A 13,174-nucleotide genomic window follows, 5' to 3' on the forward strand; every position below is an offset into this window, starting at 1 on the left:
TCTCTAAAATCAATTAAAAAGCAAACAATCAGTTGGGAGGGTCTATGTGTTAGCAGACCTTGAATGCCAGGTTCTTGAGCCTCAATGTTATTGCAATGAGCACTGAACTCAGTACAAGATCAGCACAGGAGAGCTGAGAGCAGGAACGTGAGCTCCCGGGGGAGGGTTCTGTGGCGGCTTCACGGGGCCGCAGGTGGGTGTCGGGCTTGGGCATGAAGACGTGGTCAGTTGTCCCACAATTGTCATGGCTGCGGCTGATCACCAGGTGGTCACCAGACATTTCCCACTGTCGGTGGACTCCTCCAAGGGCCTGTAGGCAATGCTTGTGCAAATGTTCTAGTTGCCATAGAACTGACAAAGCAACTACTTTGCAGAACATGATGTTAAGAAAGGATGTTATCTTAATACATTCTTTAAAGTTGCAGTTAGGTTAGTTTCAACTACAAAATTTTATTGAGATCAGGAGTTATGGTCAGGCCTCTCACATAGAGTTCTTTTGATCAGACGGAGCCCATGCCTGGCCAGTGTTGCTCAGTAGTTAAAGCACCAGTCCTCACACCAAAGGGTTGTGGGTTCAATCCCTGGGCGAGGGCACGTACCTGGGTTGCAGGTTCAATCCCCAGCCCAGGTTAGGGCATGTGTGGGAGGAAACCAGTTGATGTGTCTCTGTCACATCAGTCTCTCTCTCTCTCCTCCCTCTCTTCTTCCCTTCCACTGTCTCTAAAAATCAATGGAAAAAGTATCCTCAGGGGAGGATTAACAACAACAACCAAGATGGACTGTTACCCCTATATTGTCTCATATGGGAGAAGCTGGGGCTTATGAAGTCCTACTCTATGTACTTGCAAGGACCCTGCAGGCAAGAAGTCTACAGGAAGAGCTCGAGATAGAGCTCTATGTTCCTAAGTTCCCCTCCCCTTCACTTCCCTGCCCTTCTATAAACCCCCTCCACCAGGCACTCAGGCCAGAGTACATGCGGCTTCCATATTCGCATGCACTGGTAGCAACTCTTTCTTTTTCCCGAGTAAGTCTTTTTTGGTGATGAAACACCTGGTAGGTATTATTTTTCAGCCAGCATTTGGGGGATTCACCTGGGATTCCAGAGAGGAACAGCCTGACAGCGTTGGGGCAGGTGAGCCCCCGGCTGCTTTGACTCACTGCTCGCTCTCAGGTTCAGAAGCTCTCCGGGCTTTGTTCAGAGTTGTTTATTATTTTATTTTTGTTGTTGTTGTTATTGTTAAAAGGCCTCCTTGTTTGTCTGTCTTGTCTGCAAAGGCTCCATTGTTGGCGGCTGGACAGTTGGCTTACCAATGATGAAACAATCCGGGTCGCAGCAGGACTGCCCGAGTCACGGCACCATAATGTTTGCGGCAGCGGGAGTGGCACCGGCTGCTAGGCCAGTGGGGTCAGACCAGACCTCAGTGTCGGGTCCATGCTGACAGGAGCTAGGCTGGGCCCTGACGGAGAGTCTGAGAGTTGGCACGAGAGTCACCTGGGGAGGGAGAGGGGTTTGTGGCGGACATTCCTGGCGGTTCGCGCTGTGCAGGAGGTACTGTGCCGTATGGAGTGGAGGACAGCTATATTAATGTGTAGTTATTACAGTATTTATCTGTGATAAGTTCTTATTTCTTGAAGAGGAGTTTGAGGTCCTCAATGGGCTCACCAGAGTAGGTCTCAGGTTGAGGTTTCTGTGGGGACTAATAAGAAATAGGTTTGATTCAAGGTCAACAGGTAATCAGGTATTTAATAGGGTCATAGGCATATACCCTATGAAAATAGAAAGAATAACACAAAGGCTAACCAAGATAGCCAATTATAAACCAGTTGAGAAGATTTCTAAATGCAAAGCTTTTGCTGAAAGAAAGCATGCAGTGACAATTTGATAGATTGTAGTTAGAACATTTCTGGCGATGTTATTCGATGTTGAGGTCTGTATAGTATGTGTAGATACAGCCTTAAAACAAAACTTTGGAGACGGTTCATTGTACTGGAGTTTAATACCTGTAATTGGGCATTGTGATTTTCACTGGAACAGAATTTCTCTCCCTAAAGTCATTCATATTTTTATCAAAGAGACTATTGGGTTTTTTTTAAAAAAAATTTTATTGATTAAGTTATTACATATGTGTCCTTATCCCCACACTACCCTCCATCCCCCCACTCATGCCCTCACCCCCCTGTTGTCTGTGTCCATTGGTTAGGCCTATATGCTAGCATATAAGTCCTTTGGTTGATCTCTCTCCCTTACCCCCACCCTCCCCTGCCTTCCCTCTGAGGTTTGACGGTCTGATTGATGCTTCTGTGTCTCTGGGTCTGTTTTTGTTCATCAGTTTATGTTGTTCATTATATTCCACAAATGAGTGAGATCATGTGATATTTATCTTTTCCTGACTGGCTTATTTCACTTAGCATAATGCTCTTCAGTTCCATCCATGCTGTTGCAAATGGTAAGAATTCCTTCTTTTTTATCACAGTGTAGTATTCCATTGTGTAAATGTACCACAGTTTTTTAATCCACTCATCTATTGATGAGCACTTATGCTGTTTCCAAATCTTAGCTATTGTAAATTGTGCTGCTATGAACATAGGGGTGCATATATCTTTTCTAATTGGTGTTTCTAGTTTCTTGGGATATATTCCTAGAAGTGGGATCACTGGGTCAAATGGGAGTTCCATTTTTAGTTTTTTGAGGGGAAACTATTAGGTTTTATCTTGACCTGATTATTTGCATAAACACAATAAGAATAGCAATTGATTATATAGGCTTTTTAGATTTACTTTGCTGAAATATCACTTATAAGGAATTGAGCTTCATTTAGCCCCTCAGGCACAGAAGTCAAGCCATGTAGTTGGCACCTGGCTTTGCCTGTAATGGTTTGGGTGAATTCCTCAAGTTGTTGAGGTCCCCAAAATGTCTTGAAGTTCTTTCTTCCATCGCTAGGAAAGCAACCTTCATTCCTTACCTGGGAAGAGTGCTATAAGCCAAGTGAAGAAGCAAGGTACCAGGCCATTTCTCCAAGGCTCTCTTACTGGCTTTAAAGTTAGTCTTCTATTCCTTAAGGCTTTCAGTGACATCCAGAGCCCTGGCATGTCTCTCTCAGATATGGCATTCCAGTAAAATTGTAATTGGACCCTGCTTTTATGAAGAGAATAAATTCTTACACGCTCTATGCAAACACATTGCCATGAGAACAATAGTACTCACTCATTGAAAGTTATCAAATTCTGGAGGAATCAGGTAGGGAGAAAAATATAAATGCTTCCATATTGCTTATCCTATATAATCACCCTATATCATAAAGAGGTAATATGCAAATTGACCATCACACCTTTGCACAAGGTGGCCGCCCCCATGTGGTCAAAGATGGCTGCCACAAGATGGCCGGCAGGGGAGGGCAGTTGTGGGCGATCAGGCTGGCAGGGGAGGGCAGTTAGGGGTGACCAGGCTGGCAGGGGAGGGCAGTTAGGGGCGACCAGGCCTGCAGGGGAGGGCAGTTGGGGGGGAATGGGCCTGCAGGGGAGGGCTGTTATGGGCAACCAGGCCAGCAGGGGAGGACAGTTAGGGGCGACCAGGCCTGCAGGGGAGGGCAGTTGGGGTGGACCATGCTGGCAGGGGAGGGCAGTTGGGGGAAACTAGGCCTGCAGGGGAGGGCAGTTGGGGGGGAATGGGCCTGCAGGGGAGGGCTGTTATGGGCAACCAGGCCAGCAGGGGAGGGCAGTTAGGGGCGACCAGGCTGACATGGGAGGGCAGTTGGGGGCAACTGGTCTGGCAGGAGAGGGCAGTTGATGGCGACCGGGCCTGCAGGGGAGGGCTGTTATGGGTGACCATGCCAGCAGGAGAGGTCAGTTAGGGGCTACCAGGCCGGCAGGGGAGGGCAGTTGGGGACGATCGGGCCATCAAGGGAGCAGTTAGGCATTGATCAGGCTGGCCGGGGAGTGGTTATGGGGTGATCAGGCTGGTAGGCAGGTGAGCGGTTGGGAGTCAGCAGTCCCAGATTGTGAGAGGGATGTCTGACTGATGGTTTAGGTCCGATCCCTGTGGGCCAGGCCTAAACTGGCAGTCGGACATCCCCTGAGGGGTCCCAGGTTGGAGAGGGTGTAGGCTGGGCTGAGGGACAACCCCCAACCCCCCACCCCCCGCCAGTGCATGAATTTCAAGCACCGGGCCTCTAGTGAACATATAATTTACCAAATCATTCTAGGGAAATAGATAAGCTTCCTTATATCTAGAGTAAATGACAAACTTAAAATGACACTGTTATAGACTTGACTATAAAACAACTGACAAAGAACCTTGCTCTTCTGTAAGATAAAACATTCCAAGATAAAAATTTCTTGGCAAATAATAGTTATTATGAAATGACATAAAGTTTATATTCTTAGATTCAATGTAGAATTTTAATATATAAAGAATAAATAATATATAAGATTTTAAAACACTGCACATAGCTTATTGGAAGTGTGTATTGAGCATTGGAACCATTCATAAACGCCCCAATGTGTGAAACTCAAGCACCTGGAGCACTACTGCCCGAGCCTCCCATAGGGATCTATTACTCTAGGCTTGTCTGGTGTCACTGACAGGCACCTGTTACTTCAGAAAATTTGCTGTTTGAACTCAGCTTTGAATCTTTGTAATTCCTTCCTAGAGCAGACTGAAATTTCCAGAACATTTATTTTAATATTAATATATGTATACTAGAGGCCCGGTGCACGAAATTCATGCACTGGGGGGGGGGGTGGTTACTCAGCCTGGCCTGTGCCCTCTCATAGTCTGGGACCCCTCGGTGGACATCTCTCTCGCAGTCTGGGACCCCTCACTCCTTACCGCTGCCTGCTTGCTGCTCCTTACCACTTGGCTTGCTGTTCCTTAGTGCTGCCATGGAGGCGGGAGAGGCTCCCACCACCGCTGCTACGCTCACCAGCCGTGAGCCTGGCTTCTGGCTGAGCGGCGCTCCCCCTGTGGCAATACACTGACCACCAGGGGGCAGTTCCTGCATTGAGCATCTGCCCGTGGTGGTCAGTGTGCATCATAGTGACCGGTCGTTCTGGTCATTCTGCCATAATGGTCGATTAGGCTTTTATTATATAGACTAGAGGCCTGGTGCACAAATTTGTGCACCAGTGGGGTCCCTCAGCCTGGCCTGCAGGATTGGGCCAAAACCGGCTCTCCAACATCCCCTGAGGGGTCCCAGATTGTGAAAGGGCACAGGCCAGGCTGAGGGACCCCACTGGTGCACAATAGGGTCAGGGGAGGGATGTGGGAGGTTGGCTAGCCGGGGAGGGACTGCGGGGGAGGGACCACGGGAGAGTTCCAGGGTGTGTCCTGCCCGTCTCATTCAGTCCCGATCTGCCGGACCCCAGCAACAAGTGAACCTACCAGTCAGAGTATCTGCCCCCTGGTGGTCAGTGCACGTCATAGCGAGAGGTTAAGTGGCCTTAGCATATCATTAGCATATTATGCTTTGATTGGCTGAATGTACGACTGGACGACTGGATACTTAGCATATTAGGCTTTTATTATATAGGATAATTAAATATAGTTATTATTATTAATTTTTATTTGGCAAAGCTTCCCATGTAATTTTTCAAGCATCTTTTGAAATTTAACTTTGGGAAGATTGTCAAATATACTTAACCAAAAGATTATATTACAAAACTTTTATAAATTTAGGTAAAAAAAAAACCATACAGACAGAACTTAGAAGACAGAACCAAGAGAGACAGAACCTAGGCACAGAACCTACACAGAACGTTCTCTAGAGACAGAAGAACTTCGCTGGAGTGAACATGGCAAAAGATCCTGGACAGAAACTGGCCTCAGAACCTAGAGACAGAACCTAGCGAGAGAACATGGCAAAAGATCCTGGACTGAACCTGACTACAGAAATTGGCAAGAGAACCTGACTAGAACCTGGTGACTGAACCTGGCTGGAGAACCTAGCGAGGGAACATGGCTACAGAACCTGGCTGGAGAACCTGGAGAACCTGGCTGGAGAACCTAGCAAGAGAACATGGACACAGAACCTGGCTGGAGATCCTAACCAGAACTTCGCTAGAGATCCTGACCAGACCCTGACAAGAGAACCCGGCTATGATGATCAACTGAACTCAGCCTCCATGTCATTCATTCTTCACCGACTCCATCCACACCTTTGGGGACCCCTGGACCTGCTGGGGTTGGACCCCAGCATCTGGTGCCCGAACAGGGACCTCTAGGTAAGCGCCCCACTCTCGGGATGGATAGGACTCCACCGTAGGAAGAGGGTGGATAGTCTTCGCCGACTCCGTCCACACCTTTGGGAACCCCTGGAACAGGATTCCCCTAGGTAACCCCCTCCCCCATTGAGAACCCCACACTCGGGACGGATAGGACTCCACTAGGGTACTGCAGACCCCCCTATAGAGGATAAGTAGGGTAAGAAGGTGGATAGTACAGAACTTAGATTGAGAAGATGTGCCATACTGAGTCCAAAGAAAGAAGACTCTGTATTGATCTTTAGATTAAGAAGATGTGCCATACTGAGTCTAAAGAAATAAGACTCTGTATTGATCTTTTAACACATATGCTTGCTAGCAGAGGAATTAAGATTACTCCCAGTCAGACAGAACGTTTTATACAAGAAGTATGTCCATGCTTTTCTGAGGAAGGAAAGGTAAATGTAAAGGCATGGGAGGAGGTAGGCCCAAGGAGCCTTATCCTTAACCCCACTGCAGCCTTTCCACCCCAGGAAAGTGCAGGATTGGCAAGCTCTCCCTGGGGTGATAGATCAGGACTCAGGTAATAGCGGAAAGCGCCAATCCTACTCTTAAAATGGATACAAGAGAGCATTTGGGGTTTTTCTTTTTAATGCCTGCTTTTAAAAAATAAAAAAGGGGGAATTTGCCGGGAGCCAGTCCATCCTTGCTGTTTCAAGGGACCTGGCATATATGGCGTACTGTTCTTAATATGTTTGCTCTCCTTAGCGCTATGTGTTTTCACCAAGATCACCTCTCCAAGAAAGGTTGTTTCCCCAGGTAGGGATTTTCCCCTGAAGTTAGGGAGGGAATAAAACTCCTCAACTAAGTGCCAGGCGGGTAATTAATCACTTTAACTACGAACAATCATGCTTAAGCTACATAATCTTTACTCCCTGGAATGGAGATAAGAAACGCCCTAACCTTTGTAATAGAGATTGATAGGATTGAATCAACTGGTATAAATAAAGATGTAACAAGACAGCAAGACACAGAACTTAGAAGACAGAACCAAGAGAGACAGAACCTAGGCACAGAACCTACACAGAACGTTCTCTAGAGACAGAAGAACTTCGCTGGAGTGAACATGGCAAAAGATCCTGGACAGAAACTGGCAACAGAACCTAGAGACAGAACATGGCAAAAGATCCTGGACTGAACCTGACTACAGAAATTGGCAAGAGAACCTGACTAGAACCTGGTGACTGAACCTGGCTGGAGAACCTGGACAGAACCTGGCTGGAGAACCTAGCGAGGGAACATGGCTACAGAACCTGGCTGGAGAACCTGGAGAACCTAGCAAGAGAACATGGACACAGAACCTGGCTGGAGATCCTAACCAGAACTTCGCTGGAGATCCAGACCAGAACTTGGCTAGAGATCCTGGCTAGAGATCCTGGCTAGGCTGCTGATCAACTGAACGCTGTCTCCGTGTCATTCCTTCTTCGCCGACTCCGTCCACACCTTTGGGGACCCCTGGACCCGCTGGGGCTGGACCCCAGCAGTTGGGGGTGACCAGGTCTGCAGGGGAGGGCAGTTGGGAGGGACAAGGCCTGCAGGGTAGGGCAGTTGGGGGGGACCAGGCCTGCAGGGGAGGGCAGTTGGACGGGACCAGGCCTGCAGGGGAGGGCAGTTGGGGGGGACCAGGCCTGCAGGGGAGGGCAGTTGGGGGTGACCAGGCCTCCAGGGGTGGGAAGTTGAGGGTGAACGGGCTGTCAGGGGAGTAGTTAGGAGGTAATCAGGCTTGCAGGCAGATGCAGTTGGGGCAATCAGGCAGGCAGGTAGGCGAGTGGTTTGGAGCCAGTAGTCCCAGATTATGAGAGGGATGTCCAACTGCCGGTTTGTTGAACATCTCCCGAGGGGTCCCAGATTGGAGAGGGTGCAGGCCGGACTGAGGGACAACCCCCTTCCCCTCAGTGCACGAATTTCGTGCACCAGGCCTCTAGTGTTATATAAATGGTATTATACAGTTTATAACCTTTGGGTTGGCTTTTTTCACTCAGCATAATTTCCTGGAGATTTATCCAAGTTGTTGCATGTATCAGTAATTTGGTGTTTTTGTTGCTGAGTAGTTGAAATATGTCTGGGTTATTTTCAGGTTTTGACTGTTACAAAAAAAAGCTGATATGATAATTCATGTATAGGTTTTTGTGTGAACATAACTTTTCATTTCTCTGGGATAGATTCCCCAGAGTGCAATTGCTGGGTTTATAGTAGTTGTATGTTTAGTTTTGTAAGAAATTGCCAAACCTTTTTTCAAAATGATTGTACCATTTTACATTCCAACAGTACTATATTAACCACCCAATTTCTTCTCTGTATCCTCACTAGCATTTGATGTTGCTACTATTTCTGTGTTTTTTGTTTGTTTTGCTTGTTTTTTGTTAATCCTTACCTGAGGGTATTTTTCCATGGATTTTTAGAGAGAGTGGAAGGGAGGGGGAGAGACACACAGAGAAACATCTATGTGAGAGAGACATCTATTGGTTGCCTGCCCCACGCCCCAACCATGGCCAGAGATTGAGCCTGCAACCAAGGTATATGCCCTCAACAGGAATTGAACCCTGGATCCTTCTGTCCGCAGGCTGACACTCTGTCCACTGAGCCAAACTGGATAGGACCATGTTGCTGATACTTAAAAAAATTTCTTTAACCCTTCTGATAGGTGTGTAGTGATATTTCATTATTGTTCTAACTTTCATTTCGCTAATGGCTAATGATGTTGAATATCTTTTCACATGCTTATTTGTTATCTATATATCCTTTTTGATAAAATTTTGTTAAAGTTTTTTGTTCATTTTACTAATGGAATTATTTGTTGTTTTTACTGATGATTTTGCATGAAATTGGAAATAAATTAATTCATTTTTTAAAAACTAAAAAAAACAAAAAAATACCATACAGTTTTATGGTAATAACTTTAAAAGATATTAATGATACTTAAAGTTAATATTAAGTATTTTTAATTAAATATTTTAATATTAAATATTTTACCTAGACCATGGGATCTTGTTTAATTTTCTGTAGGCCAACAATATATTATACCGCAGTAGTGCCATCGGAGCCAGAAAACACGTTATAGGTAATATATAAACACATACATAAAGACCATATATATGATTCAAATTACTAATTTTGTAGAGAAGACTTAAGATTTTTCGTTTGCTTCTGATGTCTTTTAAGGAGGCTAGAAAAGGGGAGAGAAGTTCCCAAACACCAAACAGGAAGACCTGTTGAATTTTGCAATGTTAAGGGCTGTGAAGGAGCAGTGGAAACAGACAGTCTAGGCTCCAGTCTAAGGGCTTAGACAACAGGCACATTGCTTCGGCTCACTGAGAAGTTACAGACGACAGGAGTGGAAGTGTTAGAAACACTAGGAGAGAAGGGTCCCTGAGGGTGTCAGGGTGGCCAGGTGGCAACTCCGTGTCCAGAGGGCAGGGCTACCTTTCGTCTTGGCATTGCCGCGTTTTGAGGAAGGAGTTGCTCGGCAGCTGGACAGGCAGATTTCCCCACATCCACGAAGGGCAGGGAAAGTGTAATGACAGCAACTCTGGGTCCACTAGGGAGAGGCGAGGTGGAGGAAGGGACTGGAGCCCGACTGGTTGTTTACAAATGTAAAACATTTATGAACTTTTGCAACCTTCACAAGCTTTTACAAATCTTTCTACAATTTGCACAAACCTTTTACCCATTCAGAAATAAGCATCATTAGAATAATTTATTTCAATCCTTGTCCTGCAAACATGTTTTTTTTTACTGTATGCCTTCTGTTATGAAACCCATACCATTTTTTCCAATTTAATTTGAACTTTTAACTGTTAGAAACCGTAATTCTAATAACCAAAAAGTAAATAACCAGTATTCCTTAGATTGATGTTTATGAACACACTTTATTTTTTTATTTTTATTTTTTTAAATATATTTTTTTATTGATTTTTTACAGAGAGGAAGGGAGAGGGATAGAGTTAGAAACATCGATGAGAGAGAAATATCAATCAGCTGCCTCCTGCACACTCCCCACTGGGGATGTGCCCGCAACCAAGGTACATGCCCTTGACGGGAATCGAACCCAGGACCCTTGAGTCTGCAGGCCGATGCTCTATCCACTGAGCCAAACCGGTTAGGGCAATGAACACACTTTAAACATGCTCTTACTTTCAAGAAAACACACCTTCAAAAAAGCAAAAGACATTACATCAACAGTCCCAAATCCACTTTATAGACTTTCTATAGTAAAAAGCTAAGAGCAGGAAAATTTAAAACTTGTCTAGCAATTAATGTTTTAGTATTTTATGTTATTTTTAAATATATATTTTTAAATCTTTATTGTTGCAAGCATTACTTATGTCCCCTTTTCCCCACTAACCCCTTTACCCTGACCTGCCACCCACCCCAGGCCTCCACCCTCCTATTGTCTGTGTCCATGGGTTTGCATATATGCATACAAGGTATTTGGTTGATCACTTACCACTACCCCCCACACACACATCCTCCCGTGCATTCCCTCCGAGATTCCACAATCTGTTCCATGTTGATCTGCATCTATTTTGTTCATTAGATTACACATGAGTGAGATCATGTGATACTTGTCTTTCTCTGACTGGCTTATTTCACTTAGCATGATATTCTCCAGGTCCCGCCATGCTGTTTTGAAGGGTAAGAGATCCTTTTTTTTTTACTGCTGCATAGTATCCCATGGTGTAAATGTACCACAGCTTTTATCCACTCATCTACTGATGGGCACTTGGACTGTTTCCAGACCTTAGCTACTGTAAATTGTGCTGCTATGAACACATTCTTTCTGATTGATGTTTTGGGTCTTTTAGGATATATTCCTAGAAATGGGACCACTGGGTCAAATGGCAGTTCCATATTAATTTTTTGAGGGAACTCCATACTGTTTTCCACAGTGGCTGCACCAGTCTGCATTCCCACCAGCAGTGCATGGGGGTTCCCTTTTCTCCACATCCTCGCCAGCACTTGTCATTTGTTGATTTGTTGATGGTAGCCATTCTGACAGGTGTGAGATGATATCTAATTTTTGTTTTAATTTGCATCTCTCTGATGATCAGTGACTGAGCATTTTTTCATATGTCCCTTTGCCATCTGTTTGTCCTCTTTGGAGAAGTGTCTATTTAGGTCCTTTGCCCATTTTTTAATTGGATTGTTTGTCTTCATTTTGTTAAGTTGTATTAATTCCTACATATTTTGGATATTAACCCGTTATTAGATATATCAGTGCCAAATATGTTTCCCATACAGTGGGCTCCATTTTCGTTTGTTGATGGGTTCGTTCACTGTGCAGTGGCTTTTCATTTTTATGTAGTCCTATTTGTTTATTTTCTCATTTTTTTTTTTTTAGCCCTAGGAGCTGTATCTGTAAGCATATTGTTACAACAGATATCTAAGATTTTATTGCCTATGGTTTCTTCTAGGATTTTATTGTTTTGCTACTTACATTTAAGTCTTTTGTCCATTTTGAGTTTATTCTTGTGTATGGTGTAAGTTGGTGGTCTATTTCATTTTTTGCATGTATCTGTCCAATTTTCCCAACACCATTTATTGAAGAGACTGTCTTGATTCCATTGTATGCTCTTGCCTCCTTTGTCAAATATTAATTGAGCATAATGGTATTTCTATTCTTATTGATACTGGTGCTACTCTTGGGGCTCAATCCCACTGTCATAAAACAGCCGTGCCTCAGAGTCAGAAAACAGCTTGAATAGTGAGGAACATCAACATTCATATTTCTGAACATATTTTTTTTTTTTTGCTTAAGTCTCTTAACAGATACACATTGGTTCCTTTGTTTTTTAATCCACCTGAGGATATGTTTTTTATTGACTTCTGAGAGAGAAAGAGAGAAATAAAGAGAGAAGAGAGAGGAACATCAGTGTGAGAAACATCAATTGGTTGCCTCCCATACGGGCCCAGCTGGGGATGGAACCTGCAATCTAGGCATGTGTACTGACCGGGAATCGAACCTGCAACATTTTAGTGTATGGGACAACACTCCAACCAACTGAGCCACACAGCCAGGGCAAGGTACACATTGTTTTATCCTTACTTCTCATGCCCTTACCCATTTATTAGGCGAGACTTCCTTGAGAAGTATAATGCTGGACTATCCTTTTCCCAAAAGGGGAAATAATGTTAGGGTTTGATGGTAACTGTCAGAATGGCCAATTAGGTGAATTAAATGGCCTTTCAACATTTTTTATTTGCTCCATTATTGATGGTACAGTGGTTGAATCCTATTGGACCAATTGCCATGTTTTTTTAAAAATATATATATATTCTTACTGGTTTCAGAGAAGAAAGGGAGAGGGAGACAGCTAGAAACAATGACGAGAGAGAATCATTGATGGGCTGCCACACTCGGGATTGAACCCACAACCTAGGCATGTGCCCTGACCAGGAATGGAACCATGACCTCCTGGTTCATAGGTCGACGCTCAACCACTGAGCCACACTGGCCGGGCAGGAGTTAAATGATTTCTGTAGTGCATTCTTTAGTACCCCGTTGTTGATGCTAGCCAATACCTTTTGCCTTCACTTAGTAAGGAAAACAACTTACCTGGACATTTCAGGGTTTTACTGAAAGCCCTTCTTATTTATTTTTTTTTTTAAATATATTTTATTGATTTTTCACAGAGAAGAAGGGAGAGGGATAGAGAGTTAGAAACATCGATGGGAGAGATCCATCAGCTGCCTCCTGCACGCCCCCCACTGGGGATGTGCCCGCAACCAAGGTACATGCCCTTGACCGGAACCGAACCCGGGACCCCCCAGTCCGCAGGCCGACGCTCTATCCACTGAGCCAAACCGGTTCGGCGCCCTTCTTATTTTTGACACACTGAAGACTTGTTTGGATGATATGATTCTCCCTAAAGATTCCACCTTATTGCAATATGTGGATGATTTACTTCTTTTTGTA

Source organism: Myotis daubentonii, chromosome 16 (genome assembly GCF_963259705.1).
Source record: "Myotis daubentonii chromosome 16, mMyoDau2.1, whole genome shotgun sequence".
NCBI classification, from domain to species: Eukaryota; Metazoa; Chordata; class Mammalia; order Chiroptera; family Vespertilionidae; genus Myotis; species Myotis daubentonii.